Source organism: Nilaparvata lugens, chromosome 3 (assembly GCF_014356525.2).
Source record: "Nilaparvata lugens isolate BPH chromosome 3, ASM1435652v1, whole genome shotgun sequence".
In the NCBI taxonomy this organism is placed as follows: Eukaryota; Metazoa; Arthropoda; class Insecta; order Hemiptera; family Delphacidae; genus Nilaparvata; species Nilaparvata lugens.
This window is the reverse complement of record NC_052506.1, coordinates 36,921,303-36,945,977: the sequence shown is the minus strand read 5'-3', so window position 1 is coordinate 36,945,977 and position 24,675 is coordinate 36,921,303. Positions and strand designations below refer to the sequence as shown.

Sequence of the window (24,675 nt, the reverse complement as noted above, 5' to 3'; positions counted from 1 at the left end):
CCTAATTAGTCTGGTGAAGGAGATATTCAATAAGAATTCCACACGTGCTGAAACCGAAGCCTGGACCGGCTACCGATCGAACAAATTTGATCTAAAGGAACCACGACCGCCAAGGAGTTTCAGTCGACCCCGAGCAACTTTAAAAATCTTCTATAATTTATTTTACTATTTTTTCAAAAAAACTGTTAAATTTGTCAATCATAAAATTCTGTTGAATCATGCGAGTACAAGTACACTTTTGATCATTTTGTTAATGTTAAAATATTTTCAATCTGTAATTCAAGTTTTATATCTGCACTGTCAAATTATATATTTTATTATATTTTATTTCAATTTTATCAATTCGTCTTCTGAGTTCGATTATTTCTTAAGCCTGTCAATTATTGTGTCTGACACGTTCTATATTATCAAGAACCGATCAAGTACGATCATTGAAATAATTGAATCAACCTGGATATTGGAACAGATCTAAGTGGATGTATTGTGTGGGGTCAGATCGAGATTATCTATTCTCTGTCCTTACCTGCTCATAAATATCAGCTTTTATCTGATACCAACTTCGACTTAGGAGCGAATTCGTCGACTGTATAGCAGATGCAGCTGGAGATCGTATAATTTCCTACAATAGAGCATTAAACCCGACAAGACTCTGTTCTCGAAATATATTCCGAACGATATCTGGTCCTAGTACCCTATCTTAATCCTTCGGAAATTATTAGAGACGCAGTCCCGTAAATTATCTACATCGGGATTTTTGCTCGACCTGTATGATTTTGTATGCTGTTCCATCACAGGTAATAGCAGAGAAAACTCCTATAAAGTAATTCTGTGGTAATAGTTTTAAGACATCCGTATTCAGTGTTCAACAACCGCTACACTACTTTTAAAAATTTTTATCATTATACAATCTGTCATAAGAAGAATCAATGGTGAGCGAGTGTTTATGCCTCCCGCGATTCAGACGATTGTATCGAATCTTGTAGTGACTCAATCAGTCTGGTATTCACTTAGCGTCCCCGCACGCATTTCCAAAATTTCTAACCTCAATACTGGTGACTCAGTACAAGATTCATTATACGTGTGTCGGCCTATCCTTGGAGGCGAGAGTAATCCCCCAGGAAGAGCTTTACAATATATATTTTTTTCTTTCCACATACATGATGGTATATTCCCTCGATAAAATAAGGAACAAATAAAATATTATTATGTAATACTATATAGTCACGTAATTATATATGGAAATCTAAATATATTCTTACGACATGTGTTACGATAAGGTATTATTGTATGATGATTGCTTCAATTTGTAGTAACTGTCATATATGTGTAATATGGAAACAATTCGAATAAAGTTTGAAAGTAAAGTTTAAAGAAGATGTTGGGCTTGGGAGCAAGGAAGATGAGAATTCTAAGAAACGAAAATATACTCCAGTTACACCGCTTCATGCAACAACATTTCAATCAGTTTCACATGCTGCAAAATAATAGAGAATAAAACAATAATAAATAATAATTTGTCGTTTTCTAAACGTCTGCTACTCCATATTTCTTTTAAAGAGAGTACCAATGAAATAGGAAGTACTCACTGAAATTAAGAAGGTTACTCTACAACCTTGCTTCTCTGAAAATTTCTTCAATGAAATGGAGATGAACAAAGAAAAACGAATCTTTCTTCATCCATTCATGAATGTATTCGTACTTATAATATGGATTATCTGATTCTGTTCCGCCGCCAATTTTTCTCGATACAACCCACCAGACACTTGATGTAGATATCCATTATGGTAGAGTTAAATTATGTATTGAATACTTTAAAAAGATATGGCTTATCATCCTGCACACAATCAATATTATTACTGTTCAATGTTGTAAATTATTTTAGTGAACATAGTCCATGATGCATTGAAAAAAATATTGCGGTGAGAAGATGGAAAAGTGGAAATTGAAGTTGGGAAGTTGAAAAGGTGCTGAATTTGAGTTAAGTTGGAGTTGTTTCAGAAGAAACTGATTCAGTTGAATCTTCGGATAGGAATTTTCATAGCCGGAAAACTTTCTCCTTAACTTTTATTAATTTTCGACAAAATGAAGCGGGCGAAAACAATCGAAGTTCAGGTTGGACGAGAACAACGTTTCAATATGTCTGTAATTTGAAATTAAAAGAAGGAAGTTTGAGGGGAGCAGAAGGCCGCAGGTGTTCTGCACTAATATTGCGGCCATAAAGAGAGCGGCTCTGCCTCATTCTTGTCTGCTGACCCAAATCTACGGGCTATTCGCACTTCTGCCGGTGAGAACTTGCTGCTTTCCTACCAATTCATCCCTTCCCAACATCCACCAATATTAATCATCTTCAACTTGTAGCTCATTTTCTTCAATAGCTCATTTGAATTACCCAAGAATTGTTTGTCTGCAATAATCTTCTTTCTTTCATCTCCTTTTAATGGTTTGATTAATTTCTGAATTTCATTTGCGATTAAGCTGATATAGGTTGGTAATAATAATGGTTTTGATATAAAAAAATGTCAATAATATAATAATATCACTCCACCATTCATACCTTGATTATTCTTACTAAATTTTGAAATTATTGCTGGTAAGATAAACTGTTTCCAATCAATTTGACCTCATTCTCAGAAGAATAAATGGTTTCACATCCCCTTTGGCTTATATTATGTGAAGAAGATAAATTATGATAGTAAATTTATGTTATTTCATCAATTAATAACGCTGTTTATTACTCCCTTTATTAAAATTCTCTCATGCACTGAGAATTGTAATCTCTCCAATGCAATGCGACAGAAAATCATTTGTCCCTTGGTCTGTTTCTAAAGCTGCAAGGCTCTCATAATTATAATTCAATTATAATAAATAATCTTGGGATTTTCATTCCAAGCAGCATTTGAACTTCATGATCTTGTTTGTAATCTCTTCAATGCAATACGACAGAAGAACATTTGCCTTTTGACCTGTTATCAAAGCTGCAAGGTTCTCATAATAACTAAATAATCTTTGAATTATAATTCCAAGGTCCACAGCATTTGAATTATATAATCTTGTTTGTAATCTATCATACAAAACACATTTTTTGTCTTGAAGATAAGCACTTTCGGTTTAGGCCTGCATGATTTCAAAAACTAAAATTCAAGATTAATGTAATCGAAGAAATAAATTATCCGAAAATTGTTCATTCCATACCGAAATTGGATCTTCCATTGAATTGACCTTCCCAGAAAAATTGAAATTTAGGTAGTATTTGTTGAATATGAACTAGAAACTAGAATGCCTACTCGATGGATGTTGGACTAGGAGTATTATGGGACTTAAACAATAGCTTAATTATTTTATGGAATTCTTCGCAAATAAAATCCCAATTCATTTTATTACCAGTCCTTTCTCGAGAAAACTGAAAATAAAATTGATAAATGGGTAAGAGCAAACATCTATTTCAATATTACTTGATTACTTTGTTTGTTGTCAATGTTCTTTTTATTCTTATATTTTATTCTATTTCTGTTAATTTTGTTTAACAACAACTCAACTTTCTCAACTTGTACATGTACATAACATCATTGTATAATTACTCCAATTGAACTCAATACTGGCGCTCAAGTATTACTTTTGCCAGTAGAGCCAAAATTTTATTATTACTTTGCTTAATATTATTATATGATCTTGCTAATCATATTCTACTGTAAACTTCTAAAATTTTGCACTTTTTTAACTTTATTATTGTTATTATTTTGTGATAGAAAAAAATGTGTTGAAAAGTATTCATTTTCATTTGAAGGCAATATTTCTACTAAAAGCGTAATAGTAAAGTAAAGCTTTATGTATGTCAGCGTTAGTAGACGTAGGGAAATTACCTTATGGTTCAGAGCAAAGAGAGCTCTGATAGAATGGTAGAAGAGCAAGTGAATGGGTCACGGTGCACCCATTGCTCAACATAATGTCTTACATCTGGTTCAGCTGCGTCATCCTTTCTCTCCCAAGATGAAGAAAGAAAATAATACAGGATATATTTACATAAAACCTGGTTTTAGTTCAGTCCTATATCCTTTTTTATTTCATTTATCTTCTTTATTGTACAACGCCATGGAATTCTATTTCTTCTCCCTGACTCACTGGGATGATGAAATATTCTTAATCGCAATATATGGGGATTGAAGTTCAATATATCTGATCAATTAAAAAAGAATTGAAATAATATTCTTCATACCTGGGATTAATTCGCTACTTTTTATGAATTGAGTTCTAATAGAAGTTGAAAATTAATCAAAACTATTCAAAATGATTCTAAACTTATCCACAAAACAATAGATTCATTAAATCTATCACGATGAAACTTTCTAACTCAGCATCACTAAATTAGCTTCACTGTGATCATTTTCCACTTTCACCATCGCAGTATTCATTCGATGACTATCATTAATTTATTTTTGCTAGTACCACATAACTATGATAATAGAATAGGCCTAACCACTCTTAGTTTAGGGTGATGTTCACATCAGCTTCAGGCTTCATCGTGAGTAAATGAGTCGAATGATAATGAGTGTTCAGTGGGCCCACAGCTTTAGGTGGGTTCCGAACTATCGGACAATTGAATCTTATACAGAGAAGTTCTTTCAGATACTCATTTAATCACGAAATTCCAAGAGAAACTTGTTTGTATACGATTTCTCCAAACATACGATTCATTGTGTGAATCTGCTTGCTTGTTGGCTATTTCTATTATACCTCAGTAGTTATTTCTTTTCAGAATCACTGTCTGGTTTTGACATGATGTAAGACATTATGCTGAGCAATGGGTGCACCGTGACCCATTCACTTGCTCTTCTACTCTGAACCATAAGGTAATTTCCCTGCGTCTACTAACACTGACATACATAAAGCTTTACTTTACTAATACGCTTTTGGTAGAAATATTGCCTTCAAATAAAAATATATTCTTACGACATGTGTTACAATAAGGTATTATTGTATAATGATTGCTTCAATTTGTAGTAACTGTCATATATGTGTAATATGGAAACAATTCGAATAAAGTTTGAAAGTAAAGTTTAAAGAAGATGTTGGGCTTGGGAGCAAGGAAGATGAGAATTCTAAGAAACGAAAATATACTCCAGTTACACCGCTTCATGCAACGACATTTCAATCAGTTTCACATGCTGCAAAATAATAGAGAATAAAACAATAATAAATAATAATTTGTCGTTTTCTAAACGTATATTATCTGCTACTCCATATTTCTTTTAAAGAGACTACCAATGAAATAGGAAGTACTCACTGAAATTAAGAAGGTTACTCTACTACCTTGCTTCTCTGAAAATTTCTTCAATGAAATGGAGATGAACAAAGAAAAACGAATCTTTCTTCATCCATTCATGAATGTATTCGTACTTATAATATGGATTATCTGATTCTGTTCCGCCGCCAATTTTTCTCGATACAACCCACCAGACACTTGATGTAGATATCCATTATGGTAGAATTAAATTATGTATTGAATACTTTAAAAAGATATGGCTTATCATCCTGCACACAATCAATATTATTACTGTTCAATGTTGTAAATTATTTTAGTGAACATAGTCCATGATGCATTGAAAAAAAATATTGCGGTGAGAAGATGGAAAAGTGGAAATTGAAGTTGGGAAGTTGAAAAGGTGCTGAATTTGAGTTAAGTTGGAGTTGTTTCAGAAGAAACTGATTCAGTTGAATCTTCAGATAGGAATTTTCATAGCCGGAAAACTTTCTCCTTAACTTTTATTAATTTTCGACAAAATGAAGCGGGCGAAAACAATCGAAGTTCAGGTTGGACGAGAACAACGTTTCAATATGTCTGTAATTTGAAATTAAAAGAAGGAAGTTTGAGGGGAGCAGAAGGCCGCAGGTGTTCTGCACTAATATTGCGGCCATAAAGAGAGCGGCTCTGCCTCATTCTTGTCTGCTGACCCAAATCTACGGGCAATTCGCACTTCTGCCGGTGAGAACTTGCTGCTTTCCTACCAATTCATCCCTTCCCAACATCCACCAATATTAATCATCTTCAACTTGTAGCTCATTTTCTTCAATAGCTCATTTGAATTACCCAAGAATTGTTTGTCTGCAATAATCTTCTTTCTTTCATCTCCTTTTAATGGTTTGATTAATTTCTGAATTTCATTCGCGATTAAGCTGATATAGGTTGGTAATAATAATGGTTTTGATATAAAAAATGTCAATAATATAATAATATCACTCCACCATTCATACCTTGATTATTCTTACTAAATTTTGAAATTATTGCTGGTAAGATAAACTGTTTCCAATCAATTTGACTTCATTCTCAGAAGAATAAATGGTTTCACATCCCTTTTGGCTTATATTATGTGAAGAAGATAAATCATGATAGTAAATTTATGTTATTTCATCAATTAATAACGCTGTTTATTACTCCCTTTATTAAAATTCTCTCATGCACTGAGAATTGTAATCTCTCCAATGCAATGCGACAGAAAATCATTTGTCCCTTGGTCTGTTTCTAAAGCTGCAAGGCTCTCATAATTATAATTCAATTATAATAAATAATCTTTGGATTATCATTCCAAGCAGCATTTGAATTTCATAATCTTGTTTGTAATCTCTTCAATGCAATACGACAGAAGAACATTTGCCTCTTGACCTGTTTTCAAAGCTGCAAGTTTCTCATAATAACTAAATAATCTTTGAATTATAATTCCAAGGTCCACAGCATTTGAATTATATAATCTTGTTTGTAATCTATCATACAAAACACATTTTTTGTCTTGAAGATAAGCACTTTAGGTTTAGGCCTGCATGATTTCAAAAACTAAAATTCAAGATTAATATAATCGAAGAAATAAATTATCCGAAAATTGTTCATTCCATACCGAAATTGGATCTTCCATTGAATTGACCTTCCCAGAAAAATTGAAATTTAGGTAGTATTTGTTGAATATGAACTAGAAACTAGAATGCCTACTCGATGGATGTTGGACTAGGAGTATTATGGGACTTAAACAATAGCTTAAGTATTTTATGGAATTCTTCGCAAATAAAATCCCAATTCATTTTATTACCAGTCCTTTCTCGAGAAAACTGAAAATAAAATTGATAAATGGGTAAGAGCAAACATCTATTTCAATATTACTTGATTACTTTGTTTGTTGTCAATGTTCTTTTTATTCTTATATTTTATTCTATTTCTGTTAATTTTGTTTAACAACAACTCAACTTTCTCAACTTGTACATGTACATAACATCATTGTATAATTACTCCAACTGAACTCAATACTGGCGCTCAAGTATTACTTCTGCCAGTAGAGCCAAAATTTTATTATTACTTTGCTTAATATTATTATATGATCTTGCTAATCATATTCTACTGTAAACTTCTAAAATTTTGCACTTTTTTAACTTTATTATTGTTATTATTTTGTGATAGAAAAAAATGTGTTGAAAAGTATTCATTTTCATTTGAAGGCAATATTTCTACTAAAAGCGTAATAGTAAAGTAAAGCTTTATGTATGTCAGCGTTAGTAGACGTAGGGAAATTACCTTATGGTTCAGAGCAAAGATAGCTCTGATAGAATGGTAGAAGAGCAAGTGAATGGGTCACGGTGCACCCATTGCTCAACATAATGTCTTACATCTGGTTCAGCTGCGTCATCCTTTCTCTCCCAAGATGAAGAAAGAAAATAATACAGGATATATTTACATAAAACCTGATTTTAGTTCAGTCCTATATCCTTTTTTATTTCATTTATCTTCTTTATTGTACAACGCCATGGAATTCTATTTCTTCTCCCTGACTCACTGGGATGATGAAATATTCTTAATCGCAATATATGGGGATTGAAGTTCAATATATCTGATCAATTAAAAAAGAATTGAAATAATATTCTTCATACCTGGGATTAATTCGCTACTTTTTATGAATTGAGTTCTAATAGAAGTTGAAAATTAATCAAAACTATTCAAAATGATTCTAAACTTATCCACAAAACAATAGATTCATTAAATCTATCACGATGAAACTTTCTAACTCAGCATCACTAAATTAGCTTCACTGTGATAATTTTCCACTTTCACCATCGCAGTATTCATTCGATGACTATCATTAATTTATTTTTGCTAGTACCACATAACTATGATAATAGAATAGGCCTAACCACTCTTAGTTTAGGGTGATGTTCACATCAGCTTCAGGCTTCATCGTGAGTAAATGAGTCGAATGATAATGAGTGTTCAGTGGACCCACAGCTTTAGGTGGGTTCCGAACTATCGGACAATTGAATCTTATACAGAGAAGTTCTTTCAGATACTCATTTAATCACAAAATTCCAAGAGAAACTTGTTTGTATACGATTTCTCCAAACATACGATTCATTGTGTAAATCTGCTTGCTTGTTGGCTATTTCTATTATACCTCAGTAGTTATTTCTTTTCAGAATCACTGTCTGGTTTTGACATGATGTAAGACATTATGCTGAGCAATGGGTGCACCGTGACCCATTCACTTGCTCTTCTACTCTGAACCATAAGGTAATTTCCCTGCGTCTACTAACACTGACATACATAAAGCTTTACTTTACTAATACGCTTTTGGTAGAAATATTGCCTTCAAATAAAAATGAATATTTTTCAACACATTTTTTTCTATCACAAAATAATAACAATAATAAAATTAACAAAAGTGCAAAATTTTAGAAGTATACAGTACAATATATATAGCAAGATCATATAATAATATTAAGCAAAGTAATAATAAAATTTTGGTCTACTGGCAAAAGTAACACTCGAGCGCCAGTAGTGCTCCTAAACCATAAGGTAATTTCCCCAAGTCCACTAACGCTGACATACATGAAGCTTTACTTTACTATTACGCTTTTAGTAGAAATATTGCCTTCAAATAAAAATGAATATTTTTCAACACATTTTTTCTATCACAAAATAATAACAATAATAAAGTTAATAGAAGTGCAAAATTTTAAAAGTTTACAGTAGAATATGATTAGCAAGATCATATAATAATATTAAGCGAAGTAATAATAAAATTTTGGCTCTACTGGCAAAAGTAACACTCGAGCGCTAGTATTGAGTTCAATTGGAGTAATTATACAATGATGTTATGTACATGTACAAGTTGAGAAAGTTGAGTTGTTGTTAAACAAAATTAACAGAAATAGGATAAAATATGAGAATAAAGAGAACATTGACAAAAACAAAGTAATCAAGTAATATTGAAATAGATGTTTGCTCTTACCCATTTATCAATTATTTCATCTTCAGCTTTTTCGAGAAAGGACTGGTAATAAAATCAATTGGTAATTTATTTGCGAAGAATTCCATAGAATACTGTAGCTAATGTTCAAGTCCCATAATACTCCTAGTTCAACAACCATCGAGTAGGCCTTCTAGTTTCCAGTTTATATTCAACAAATACTACCTCATTTACTACCTACATTTCAATTTTTCTGGGAAGGTCAATTCAATGGAAGATTCAATTTCGATATGGAATGAACAATTTTCGGATAATTTATTACTCCTATTACATTAATCTTGAATTTTAGTTTTTGAAATCATGAAGGCCTAAACCGTAAGTGCTTATCTTCAAGATGAAAAATGTGTTTTGTATGATATATTACAAACAAGATCATATTATCTTTGCCACAATGCATCAATTCAAGAGGTTGAGGAAGTTTCTCCCAACCAACCTTCGTGTTACGTTTGTTCGAAGTCTTGTCCTGCCAATTGTGGACTTTGGCAGCATGGTCTACAATGACATGACTGAAAAGCTTAATATGAAATTGCAGCGTGCATTGAACTATACAGTTAGGTTCATATATTATGATGCAAGAAGGGATGACCATATCACACCTTTTTATAGGAGACTGCAATGGTTGAAACTGAAGGACCGGAGACAATACTTCATGTTATGTCTTGTATATCACCTAGTTGTCGAGGAACAATCTATCACCTGAGTTGATTTTCTCACCAAGCTTCTATTTGTTCAAATCGAGGCTTCTGTCATAATTGATAAATTATACATTAGCATAAGGTCATTATGATTGGCAGGGTTTGGTGCATTGATGCTCTCATTTCATTGCTCCTATTTCATGCACGCAGTTCCATTATTACTTCTCTTTTTTATTAAAAGTCTGATCACAATGTATTATAATAGGAACACCTTCATAGTTTATTTATTACCTATTTCATCTACTCTCTATTGTATTTTATTATGAAGTTTAATTTTTTATGTTATACTCTCATGATAAGTTCCATTCCACATGGATGCAAATAACAACTTTAGTTTGCTAATGTGATCTAGTATAGTGTTGATGGCTCAATTTATGTACAATATCATTTCCTTCAATATTTGTAATTGATTAATACTGATGCGGAACTGTAAATAATTATTTATTTCTTAAGTTTCATCTAATTTGATATTGTCTATTTTTGTAAATGTTACCATAGGCAGCAGCCTTGTAACAATTATCAATAAATATCTTATCTCATCTTATCTTATCTTATCTGGTGGTACATGGAGTTGCAGGTCAATTTAAATTGGAATAAGTGCAATTTTTCTCAAGCTTTGAATTAATTGCTTGGTACATTTATATATTCTACGAGGCGCGCTCATAAAGTAAGGGCCGTTTGGTCACAGAAAAAAATGTACTCTTGAGAAACAAATTTTATTGTCATATTTAGTTAGGCACAATCTTTCTTAACTTCACTACATAATCGCCAGTCACTTGTTGGCATTTTTCGTACCGCTGCACCAGCTTCTTTAACCCCTGTGCATAGAAGCTTGCCGCCTGAGAGTGGAATCAGTTGACAACGGCGTTTTTGAGTTCCTCTTCGGTTTCAAAGCGTTATCCACCGAGCCACTGTTTAAAATGCAAGAAGAGGAAGTAGCTGCTAGGTGTAAGGTCGGGATCACTGTCATCTGGCATAATTCTCCTCCACGATAACGCGCGTCCTCAAAATGCTGCCAAAACCATGGAGAAAATTCAAGATTTTCGTTGGGAACTTTTTGACCACCCATTGTACAGTCCCGACCTTACACCTAGCGACTACTTCCTCTTCTTGCATTTTAAACAGTGGCTCGGTGGAGAACGCTTTGAAACCGAAGAGGGTCTCAAAAACGCCATTGTCAACTCGTTCCACTCTTAGGCGCAAGCTTCTATGCACAGGGGTCAATCTTCCGGCAGTCGCGCTGTTGTAAAAACTACAACAGTGTCAGTTTTTTCGCTGTATAAAACTATTGAATGGGGTGTCAGTGAATGAGTCCCCTATACATTCCAAAACTTTCTCCCCATCATTCCACTGAGTTGCAGTATCAACCGAGGTGCAGTATCAGTCTTTAGGTGCCATTCAGTCGTGACAGTGCATAATGAAATGATTCATTTCCATAGAAGCAAAAATATTGTAGAAAATCAAGTGGAATCAAGGGATGAAGTAGACAATATCCTAATAGCGCCAGTCCCTATAGAATTTTTGAATAAAAGTGCCAAACAATAAGCTAGCATTTCAACCCTGCTATCTGCCAACTAGCAGATAAGGCAGCTCTAACAGATAGTAGTTGAAAAACAATTTAGGCTCCTCCACCCTTCCTCATATCCATTCCTTTACTGGCATAGTGACTGAGAATATACAGGGCAGTGCGGTCCCGGAAGTTGCTGTGTAGAGAGTCATATCTTGTAACTCGTGCCGGGTGCCGTCTCTCGTGTCCCATGTTGCCGTGTGTCGTGCCGTAAAGACCACATTCGTCGAAAATATCCAAATATAAAATTATAAAGTACACTGATGAAACCGTGTGCACGTATGCAATCTATTATCAACATCATCGGTGAGTACAGAAATAAAAATTATTTTATTAATTGTCATTGCCAGCTTTTATCCATGCTTCCCAGACCTAATTACTTTTTATCCATAATCATCCTACATAATATCAATTTTCCTAATTGAATTTTCCTGTATTTTTAAAATAAATTTAATTCCAGTCATCATAACCTCCTTTCTAAAAAGTTTATGAGTTATTATTTTGATAAAAGTAAAAATCCGTTACACATGGCTCCGGTCTAGAGAGCAGCGGGCCTTCGCAGTTAAGAACTTCTTATCTAATGGTCGATCACCTTCCGCGCTCGATTTGAAATTCTTCTCCAAAGACTCGTTCCTGGCCATAATTCGAATCTGTCGGGGGTTAACTTATCTCAGAAGTGTGGAAGTGTCGCTAAACCCAGAAATGGACTTCAACGAACCATCAGAACTGCAGAAAATATCGAAAGAGTGAGGCAGTCAGTTGTGTGTTCTCCTGGCGTTCGGCTCACAAACACGCAGCTGCTATGGCAATTTCTGACTCCACTGTTCAACAAATTTTCCATAAAGACCTTCAACTTCATCCCCATAAATTGGCTGTTGTTCAAGAATTGACTGAACGCGATTTTGCTGCCCATCAAAATGCTTGTGATATGCTGATTGACAACCTGCCTGAAGACGCGGTCATTTGACAAGGCTCGTTTCCACATGCGGTTTCTCAATGCGACTCTTTTATAGGTTTATTTGAAATCCCTAGTTTATGTCGATCGACCACGGGCCATAGCACACTCAAGAACAACATTCGCGATGCCGTTGTCAACATACCGATCGATATACTGCAACGAAATTTCAAAAATCGACTTTATAAGTGTATGCGCAATAGGGGTCGCCATTGATCTGATGTCATTTTCAAGACTGCATGAAAAAAATTGAGAAATTGTATTCTCATATGAAAAAAGATTGAAACAATATCTAAAGTACTTTAGATACTGTTTTTATTGACCTTTTAAATAAGTAAGTTTCTCGATGGTTTGGAACCGACATAAACCTTCAAAAGGTATCATCATCCTTCCCATTCATGCACAAGCTTCAATCTTTTCACCCCAATCGAGAGTAAAAATAACTAACATCTGTGAAATTTGTGTCAGTAATGATCAATAATTGATGTGAAAGACTGATTATATTTGTTCGATATTCATATTGGGAGAAAATAATGAAAAGCACCTTACAAAACTCAATTCAATGGTTCTTGTCGTGCTATCAAATCGAACAGCTATAATTCGAAATACGTTCAGTACGAGATACAAACAACTCGCGTACGATTTTATATGCCATGCACAGAAAAAGTAATCCGTGGATAAGTTAGTCAAGCATTGGTACTAGGACTAGGACTAGGGGATACTGAATCCAGTGAATATATTGTTGAGAAGTGAACGGAGAGACAAATGGATCAGCTCACGGCCAAGCCCGATAAATCCATCTTTTATAAATCAAAGTGACGGTGGCTGCACTGTTTTATGGCAGCCGGTGACGGACCGAGTAATTAATTCCTGTTGAGTGACACGTGATCCAGCCAATAGCAAGCTGCAACAAAACCTTCAGAGCGATCTAGTTACAGTTTTCACCGTTTGCAAATGAAAAATTCTATTCAGAGCTTGCAGGAATTGCAGGGATCGTCTAGTTTTCGAAGGGAATCCACTTCCGATGGATTGTTTGAGTTTTTAAAGCTCGAACTTTCAATCGAATGATCGATGTGTCTGGTGTTGTGAACGAATCGGTCAATAAATTAAACTTTGTTGTTGTTAGAGGATATTGGATTTCTCAGGAAGTTCTTATTAGATTCTTTCCATCAAGAGTTGAAACTTCAGTGAAATAAAAATCTCACCTATGGAGACTTATTCCTTTCACATTGTAACTGATACGTTCATAATATTTGTACAAAGATAATCCAAATTATTGGATGATATTAAGTTTGTGATGCTTGAGAATAATGTTATGAATACAATGAATCATCAGTCTTCTGGTTATGGAAAAAAATGATTGAAAGATCATTGAATGAAACGTTGCTAATAGTAATAAAATTTCCATAACTTATTGCATTGTACGTTCGAAAAACATTGCAGACCATTCAAATTCCTCGTATTCGTTAGAAGAATTCCCTCAGGAACTCATGGAGAGATGAGGAATGATTATGATCCTTGAAAACGACTAATAAGTAAAATAATTTACTTTTTTAAATAAGAATTATTCAATACTACTTCAGTTTGAATCCTTTGATTTATCCGAATCAATCAAATGGAATTATCAATGGAGTTGAAAACTGTAAAACAACTATGGATTTTAATGTGTATTCTTGAATCAAATAGGTACTTTCTTTTGTTGCCCAAGTTTATGTGTAGGTGGAAGAAGCTTTTAGTACATTGGAAGCATGAATTATTAAACTGAGTAGAAGCTCAGACGCCTTCTACACACTTAAAATATTGGGAGCTAGGTTGAGTTTTTCTTGGATGCTTGAAACAGTACCTCGGTTCTGTGAGAACCATTATCTGTTTTTCCTCAACATCGGTTCAACTCCCTCGAAAAAAAATGAATGAAAAAATAGGAGATTCTCTTGATGCACCAGGATCATCCATAATCATTTTTATCCCAATCTCCTGGCTGCCTTGATCAGAAGAACATTGTTTGTTATTATTATTATTGAAATGAGATTTAGAACCCCCATTCTCAATACTTTAAATGTCATTGTACTCATAAAATAATATAACAATAATTTAAATACTAATAATGAATTTCTATAACTCACATAACTCCTTGAAACCAGTTGATCACATTAACTGATTCAGAGGAATATTATGATATTCATAGGAATAATAGCATCTATCTCCGTTTATTCCATGGTGCATGATATCCTCAGAATCACCAGAGAAGTAATATACTTCCAATTATTCTGAATGATGTAATAACAAAGGCTCTCCACTGCAATGAGAAATAATGGAAAGGTACGTTGGTAACGCCAGTAGACTGGCTGCGAAACAGCAGGATAGGTAATAAAAATGTGATAAACGCGATGAAAATATCAATTAGAGGGCGTTACAAGTGATTAGGTGAAGTCGGGTGGTGGAGGCAGCAAGCCGTTTATAGCTGAAGTAGTATTATTTCGGACGTTTCAGGCTGTGAGAGAAATAGAAGTCCTTATGAGCTGGAGACTAGTAACAGTACTTAGCCGGCCGGCCAAGACACAGAGAGTTGGTTCCGTGGCAAGAGGGTTTGCTGGGGGGTTGGGAGGGTCCCCCACTACTCAGGGAGGCAGGAGCGGGAGGTGAGAGGGGGCCACGAGGGTTGTTTCCGAAACGTATTTTTGCGCCAGTCCATCGCCAGCCCTGAGCACGTGATAATCGAGACGCGTCGTCGCCCGCCGCTCAAGTGCGATCTCCGCTCGTCGCGCGTGCTTTCTTTCGTGTGCTAATCAACGCTCCAAACTGCTACTTGTGTATAAAACTTCATTCGTTATTGTTTCCATCAACTCCTTCCAAGTGCTTGCTATGTAATTTCATAAATATGAACGTTTTAACCTGCTACTGTATGTAACGTAATAGGTAAGCATGATTCTTTACATTTATTCTAATTATTGTTTTCATTCAACATAATATTGGTCATAGACTTCCATGTCAAACATAAGCAACTCTAATTTATATCAAACCACAAGATTCCATATTCCAACGAATTTTACATTCTGCTAAGAGAATAATGCTGAATGCCGCCAACCACGTTTTTCCTCACTATAACCTCTCAAAATCGATAATCATGTGACGAGGAGAGTGAACGTGATTGCTTTCATGATTTATCATAAGCAGACAAGCGACGTCCACTTGGCAGCCAGTGATCCGGACTTCTATGAACCCCCGTGTAAACTACCTAAAATAGTTGAGTCTAGTTTCATAGATTGTAGTTGTATGTATTATTTTTTCAAATGATATATTGATATTATGATGTCATTTATCCAGCGTGGTTTTTCAACGGCATTTGAATGCCTTACTTGAAAAAGTTTACAAACATCTCATAATTATTCCATAATGTCGCAAAGTGTTTTTGTGCAAGTGGGAATCATTTTACTCAGAGAATATTATTTTTGGAACTGATTAATTCAGAACTATCTCTACAACATCGTGCTTTCAGCAACTATGACTGTGTTACTGGTTGAAAGAGGATAATTTCTTTCATGAATACACATTGATCATCATGAACAGCACTCAGTAGCCTTGCTTTAATGTTTGATCATTTCAAAACTATTCCGATTTATCCTTGGGGCAACAAAACATGATATGAATTTTGTACAGCAAGGTTTTTTTAAAAAATGTTTAGTCGAAAAATGTGATTGTTCATCAATATGGCCAACTTGTGACCTAATGTAACTTACGTGAACTGGTGATTGAATTGACACACACAACAAAATATTCCAATTGAAAAAAAATTTATCAACTCCTTTTCCATTCCTTATTCCCTATACGTTAATTAGTATGGCTTTGATCAGCCTCAACGAGCCAATTCATTTTCTGAATTCAAATTGGAGTGATGTATACTATGATAGAGGAAAGAACTGGCGTATACACGTATGGGTTGTGGAAATAATTATGTTTGACGCTACAACACGTCTGAACTACTGGACTGATCGACTTGAAATTTTGCATGCAGATTCTCAATTAACCGAGGATGTTTATCAAAAAACTGGCTCCTATCCAATAGAATTAATCATGGAGAGCAATTAGTTCTATGGAAAAATTTTCCATACTGTTTCATTCTTATTTTCTTCATTTTAATGATTTTTTCCCATGAGTATTATAAATGTTTTTTATGTTAAATTTTTATAAAATTTCTACATCTTAGGCTATCAATTTTATTTTTTATTTTCTTTTTTAAATTTGTGTATATAAATGTGGTTTTCATGAACTTCTAATGACTCGCAAGATGTATCTTTATTAGAATTTTTTACTTCTTCTTCTTCTTTCTTCTTTCAATCAGGGATTAGGCTATTGCCTGTTCCGACTCACATTCAGCTTGTAATTGGAATAAAAAATAATAATAAATTAAATCTATAAATTAATAACACCAATATAATCTAATGTAATATCATCATAAGCATCACTACAATCTACTGTTTTCATTTTATAATAAATATAATGATCATTGCCATCTTTTTCGTGGCCTGCCTATGTCTCTTTTGCCTACCGGTTTATACTTGAAAATTCTTTGAGGAAGCTGACATTCGTTCCACATGCTCTTTCCATTGCTGACGATAAGATGCAACTCTCTCATTCAGGCAGAAGATATTCAGATCTTTCCGTATATCCTCATTCCTGATGTGATCTCTTCTGTCACAGCCCTTAGTTCTGCGAAGAAATCTCATCTCAGCTGCCTGCACTTTACTCTCAAGTGGCTTTGATGTTACCCACGATTCACTACCATAGAGTAGTAGTGGAGCTGCCATTGTCTTTTTTCATTATCGTGCTTGTGGTAGCTTTCTTTCCCAATGTCTCACTGATACTTCCACAAATCATTTGGAATCTTCCTACCTCCTTCTCTACATCCATTTCATCTTTATAACTAATTTCACAACCCAGATATGTGAACTGAGACACCTGCTCCAATACCTTGTTGTCTATCACAATCTTTGATCTTATTGGGTACTTTCCTTAAAAAGCAATGATTTTGGTTTTCTCCTCTGATATCTTCAAATTATATTCTTTACAAATTTCATGCAGGATATGAACTGATTTTTGGAGGTCATTTTCGTTCTCCTGTACTACACACAAATCGTCTGCAAACAACAGAGCATTCAGGTACACACCTTCACCAATATCAATTCCTAAATCTACTTTACATTTCCATTTTCGGAAAATGTGGTCCACATATATATTAAATAAAGTGGGTGATAGACTACACCCTTGTCTAACACCTTGGTTGATAGTGATTTCATCTAACCGATGATCACCTGTATTTACTATTATTTGAGTATTGTGGTAGAGAGATCTTATTGCGTTTACAAGATGTAAAGGATATCCTCTTTCAATCAGAATTCTCCACATAAGACTTCTATTCACTCTATCGAATGCTTTTTCAAAATCAATAAAAGCTATATGTGTTTTAAGGTTGAACTCTCTTCTTTTCTCTATCAGTCTTTTAACTGAGAAAATGTTGTCTGGGCATGAACGACCTTTTCTGAACCCACACTGCTCTTCATTTAAAACTGCTTCAGCGATACTCTTCACTCTTGAATTGATTATTTTCGAGTATATTTTATATCCCGCATTCAAGAGACTAATACCTCTATCATTTTTGCAGTCATTGCGTTTGCCTTTTTTGAAAAGAGAGATGCTTTACTCCACTCTTTCGGAATTTGACATTTCATCCAGCATTCATTGATCAGATGTAAGAATCTCAAATCTAGTAACAAACCACCGTACTTGAAAATCTCACCATTAATTCCATCTAAACCTGATGCTTTTCGGTTTTTAATGCTATTTAGTGCTTGTTTTAACTCAGCCATTGTTATTGGATCCACTGAATTATTACGGATTTGGTTTTGAGGTACATTTGCATCTTCATTATTAGAACACCAGAGATCTTTGTAATGCCGTAACCAGTCATCATCCGAAATCATACTTAATGCAGCATTGTCTTTATCAGTTCTATTCAAAGATTTCATTATCTTATAAGCGCATTGCTGCCTTCCATGAATATCGCTCTCTATAACACTAATAAACTTTTCCCAGGACTCCTGTTGAGCCTTTCTCACTACTTGCTTTGCAATATTTCTTTTTTGCATGTAGTACTCTCTAGCTCCTTGCGTTTTCTTTTGCAAAAATATAAGATATGCTTTTTGTTTCTCTTTTATAGCAGTTTCCATTTGTGGGTTCCAAATTCTCAGGCGTCTACTACTCCTTTTCTTCAACCTTGTACCATGTGCTTCAGTTGCAGCTTTTTGAATGCACAATTTCATATTTTTCCATTCTGTCTCTATATCATCTGCAGTTGAAACTGTTAAAAGATTTTCCTGCAACCTCCTCTGATACAAGTTTCGTATGCTATCATCCTGCAGAAGTGAAATCTTGAACACTTCGTTTGTCTGTTTTTTATTTCTCTTGACAGTTCTCCATTTTCTTAGGATCAGCACCTTACTCATTAGAAGATAGTGGTCGGTATAAATATCACAGCCCCTGTAAACTCTCACATCTTGTACTAAACTCTTCATTCTATCATTTACAATGATGTAGTCGATGATGGATTTTGAGCCTCTTGCACTCCAGGTGAACTTATGGATATCTTTCTTCCTATAAAATGTATTCGTTATCTTGAGGTCATTGAAGAAAGCAAACTGTCTTAGTTCTTGTCCATTTTGATTCATCACTGCTTCTCCAAAAGAGCCCAGTACACCTGGAATAGGGATGTTTCCGACTCTTGCATTAAAATCTCCAACAATTGCAACGTGATCTGTTTTGCAAATATTCTGGACTATTTTCTGGAGATTGTCATAGAAGGTTTCAGTCTCTTCTCTCTTCCCTCCATCTGGAGCATATATTCCGACTACCGTTAGATAACCTCTCTCAATTTTGAGTCTTACAGATATTATCCTCTCATTTATATAGGTGTAATCTTGAATGTTATCTTTCCATTTGTTATTCACCATTATTGCAACTCCTGCACTGGCTTGTTGATTTTGAGGGACTCCCTTGTAGACCATCCAATAATCATTCAAATCTATTGTCCCCTTCATCTTTTTCTTTGTTTCTGTAATCACTGCTATGTCAACTTTCTGCTTTGCAAGACAGTCATTCAGTTCATAAATCTTATTTGATAACCCTCTAACATCCCATGTAGCTAAATTCAATACATCCATGATCCCAAATCGTTTTTGTTTTGCAATCCTACTTGTTTTATAATCCGGTCCTATTTCCGAGGCTGTTTGTGAGTTTGTCAGTAATTGATTCGATCCCCTGGCCGCGGTACGAACGCTGCGCAGGTTAAGCCCAGCGGTGGGGCCGCCACCTTGCTGCGCCTGGACTCACAGGATTTGTGTAGGGTTTTCTCCCCTAGACGAGTTGCTTTCACTGCAGCTACGAGCCTTGTCTACCCGTGATAGAAGGAAATGTTTGGGACAAAAAGAGAAGAGACGATGGTCAAGGAAGACCAGATAGAGAAAGTGGATGGGAAAAGGGAAAGAGAATGACACTCAGCCAAGTCAGTAGAAACAGTGTCATCTGGAAGAGTAACAAAGATTTCCGAAGCATGTAAAAAATGAAGAAATTATTGAGGAAGAAGGGCTTCGGAAGAGGAGGGCCCTATTTTAGTCGCCTCTTACGATCAAGCAGGGGATACTGTGGATGTATTCGAGTCATAATCATCAGAGTCCATCTTGTTTACTCTGATCCCCCCACTCACAGGGGCAAATTTTTTACTTTTGACATAAAATTTTAAACAATAGCAAAATTGGTGGCATCCCGACACATATTCATTTATAGTGGGGGCCACATTTTCTTAGATCAGCAAATATTCAACCAATTGTATTAATACTTTGTAAATAATTGTAGCTTATATACTTTTTGTAATCATGTCTATAATTTGAATAAACTCTATAAACGTATTGTACCCTCGACCAGAGACATTATTATTATTATTATCATTATTATTATTTTAATACAATTAAATGAACTATTATCAATTAATTTTTTTTTCTACTCAAGATTGACAACTATTTTTGTTTTGATATGATTTGAATTAAAAATTATTCATTTTGGGATCACTGATTGATTATATCAATGTACTATTTCTATGGTTTTTTTTCAATATAATGTAAAACTTGACTCCTCCAGTCATACCTTCTTTAGAAGGTTTTGGAGAATTTATATTTCGTCTGGTTTATAATATTTCTAATTTTCCACTGAAAGGGAATCTTCTTATCTTTTGTCATTCTTGCTTTTTTTATTATTCTTCATTTGTTTTGTTTGTAAGATTATTTTAATAAGTGTATTTTTCATTTTTGTTTGTTATATTTTCTATAATAAACTCCCTTCTTCTGGGGGTACCAGGACGAAGGAAAAAAGGAAAGGAAAGGAAAGGAAATTATTATTATTATTATTATTATTATTATATTATTATTATTATTATTATTATTATTATTATTATTATTATATTATTATTATTATTATTATTATTATTATTATTATTATCATTCCATTCATCACACGACAAGTGAGTGTTTATTGCAGTAAAAGTCGGCCTTTGGCAAGACTTTGGTGCATTACTAAATTGAAATGTTCGAAAATGATCTCACAATGGAAGCTGTGTTGAGAACAACTGCTTTTTCCATGGCATATTTTTCACTTTTCGATATTCCCATCTCACAAAGATTTGCTGACACTTTTCTAGTTACAACTCCAATCGCGGAGATAATGACAGGAACAATTGTGACCTTTTCTTGCATCCAGACATCCTTGATCTCAGCAACTAAAGGAAGGTACTTGGAGACCTTTTCATTATAATACTGGTCCAAGTTGTGGCAGCATGGTATGCCAGCATCTATTAGTGTTGTTTCCTTGGCTACCTTATCCATGAGGATGATATCTAATATCTAGCCTATTATGAGCAACTATTCTGTCTGTCAGCACCGACCGATCCCAGTATAACTTATGTTATAAACGCATGCTTTCCATGAAGCTGCATCGACTTCCACTGCTCCAGAATTTCACTCTCATGCTGAATATGTCTCATGCCAGAATATCACTCTCATGCTTATTATTATTATTATCATTATTATTACTATTATTATTATTTTATGGCCGATTGATAATCCTATTCGAATAATAAAAACTGATTTTCTGTCACATCAAAATTTTGGTCCGCCATCTTGGAACCACCATTTTGAATCCAACTTCATTTTTTCAAATTGGAAGGTTGATGATACATGATTTCGATACAGAATTCCAAGAGAAAATGATTGGTGAAAACCGCACATTGATATCTAAAAAACCGTTTGAAAGTCTTCTCATTCAAAGATACTAGTAAAACATCCCTCCATCTGTCATCCATATCTATATTATAATAAAGGAAATAACTGGCTCATACATGTACGAGATAGGGAAATATTATGTTTGACGCATCATCACGTCTGAGCTACTGGACTGATTAACTTGAAATTATGAATATAGATTCTTAAATAACCGAAGATGGTTCTGGGCTTATTTCAAACTCTTTAAGATTTCATTACGTCAAGTTTTCAGTTTATCATATTTTAAAATAGACCCTTGCGGGGCACGGATTACCTGCTAGTATTCAATAACTCCACATTTCCAACGTTCTTTGGAATATGAATTCTAATGGATTTGATGAATTCATATCAAGCTGTGACTAATATTTCCCAGGAAACGTATGGAGATACTTTACCGCTGATGCTGTTTAAATTCGACTGCTATCAAGCTCAAATCTAGTTGTGGGTTTCTGATGACATTTCTCTTCTACTTTCCTCTACAAAAAGGTCACAACCTACGCGTTACTGAATGATATTTGCGTGAGGTGAGCATTTTCAAATTCCATTAGACATAATTATTATTGAAAATATTCATAAGTTTCCTCTCCGATAGAGTAATAATAATATTTAGCAGTCCTACTACAGACCTATTGTGATATATCGCTTGAAAGTATATGCATCTATCATTTAATAATATTTAGCAATTTCTCTTATGATTCATGCTTTGGATGATTGGGTGAGTGATTGTATGAGTGACTGAGCGATGTTCTGAGTGATTAGAGTTTCAGTGATTATCATGGCCTCAGCTTTAAAAGTTATTCATCAGATAGAAAACAGAAAAAGGAGTTACATGATTCTTGGCCCTCTGTTATTCATAATCTATGTGAATGACCTTCCAGACAATATCACGTCCAATGTCTTTTGCTGATGATACCACAATACTTGTGACTGGAACGTGGGAAAAGTTGTCCAGAGGACTGAAGAGATCACATGATCACATGTTTCAGGCTGACGGTCTTTGTTTGAATATAAAAAGAAACTAAATTATTGGATTTTAAGTTGACTGAGACCAGTAAGTTACGTGGTACAATCAGCCAAAAGATGGATGAGATTGTTCAGGATGAAGTCTGCTTTTTGGGAGTCAAAATCAGAAACAGTCTCAAGTGGAATGATCAAGTGGATCACATCCTGAACAAACTCCTAAGTGTCTGCTTCTCGTTAAAAGTACTGAAGAATGTAGTCGGTACAAAAAGCACTATTGAATGTCTATCATGGTTATTTCATGTCGATGATTCAATACAGCATAATGTTTTGGTGGAGTGGAAAAATAATATCAATTATGTCTTCAAAAAGCAAAAGTCTGGTGTGGCGCACTCACACAACTTTCCTTGCCGTTATGGAAATTTATCACCTGACGCTAGTGTTCCCGCGCATCTCAAGTCTACTATTCAAAGATTTGAGCCAGCTGGTGACAGGACTATAACGCTGGAGACACACAAGGTCTGCTATCTCTCCATAGTGAATGATTTAATAGAATCAACAGTTGCCAACAGTTTGCAATTGAAAAAATAACATTTTCTCGAATTTCGAGCTTATTTTTAATTTTAGGTGAAAATGTTAATGAACATTATTTGTAGAGATTGTCATGCTCGATCTTGTCCACTCAAAATGTTTTGTTTAAATTGTATCTGAAGCCTGATAATTGGGAATCGAAAATAAAACTTTGCATAGATGGGGCGGAGCTCCTGACATTTTTACAGATATGGGACTCGTGGCTGTTGATAGAGCTTAACAATGACTATTTTAGGTATGAATTTGATCAAAATCGTTGGAGCCATTTTCGAGAAAATTGCGAAAAACCCTGTTTTTGACAACATTTTTGCCATTTTAGCCGCCATCTTGGATTGCATTTGATCGAAATTGTTCGTGTCGGATCCTTATAGGGGAAGGACCTTAAGTTCCAAAATTCAAGTCATTCCGTTAATTGGGAGATGAGATATCGTGTACACAGACGCACATACACTCATACACACACACACACATACACACACACACACACACACACCACACACACACAACCACACACACACACACACACACACACACACACACACACACACACCACACCACACACACACACAACACACACACACACACACCCACACACACACACACACACACACACACACACATGCAGACCAATACCTAAAAAACACTTTTTTGGTCTCAGGGGACCTCGAAACGTATAGAAATTTGGAAATTGGGATACCTTAATTTTTTTCGGAAAGCAATACTTTCCTTACCTATGTTGATAGGGCGAGGAAAGTAAAAAAGCCCTCAAATAGTCGCTAACTTGAAGCCTTATGAATCCTGTAGAAACTCTATCAGAAGACTTGGAATTCTAAGAGAGCATTATAGAGAGCATAAGAGAGAGCTCACTATAGCTCACTATAGCTCACTATAGAGCTCATTATAGAGAGCTCACTATAAGAGCATTATACTTCCTCGATTTGCAACGATGGCAGAGAAAAACGAGAAGATATGCGAGAAAATCATATCCATCATAGTTACAATACTAGAAACCAAATAGTTCATCTTCAGTACCCGCAACACAGAACAGCAAGAGGACTAAGAGCTTATAGCTCTCTTCCCACTGAAATAAAATGTATTGAGAGCTCAGAAAGGTTCAATAATGCAATCAAAGCTTGAATGGTTAATGCATCTCCGTACAGTTTAGAGGAAAGATTCAAGTGTTGGCGAGTGTAAGCATTTTTGTTGCAAGCATATTTTTAACTCCTTTGTATGTTCTGATTTCCTCCTCTCTTTTACTTTCCTT

The 24,675-nt window shown here is 34.7% G+C and overlaps 1 protein-coding gene across 1 annotated transcript in view; it reads left to right on the top strand.

Moving 5' to 3' along the window:
• The first annotated feature begins 15,183 nt into the window (after positions 1-15,183).
• The window catches only part of LOC111055663 (agrin), a 363,044-nt gene continuing 353,552 nt past the window's right edge, over positions 15,184-24,675 (top strand). Inside the window, exon 1 of the mRNA XM_039423653.1 lies at positions 15,184-15,414. The gene's annotated coding sequence lies outside the window, so the exon portion shown is untranslated. The remainder of the gene's footprint in view (positions 15,415-24,675) is intronic.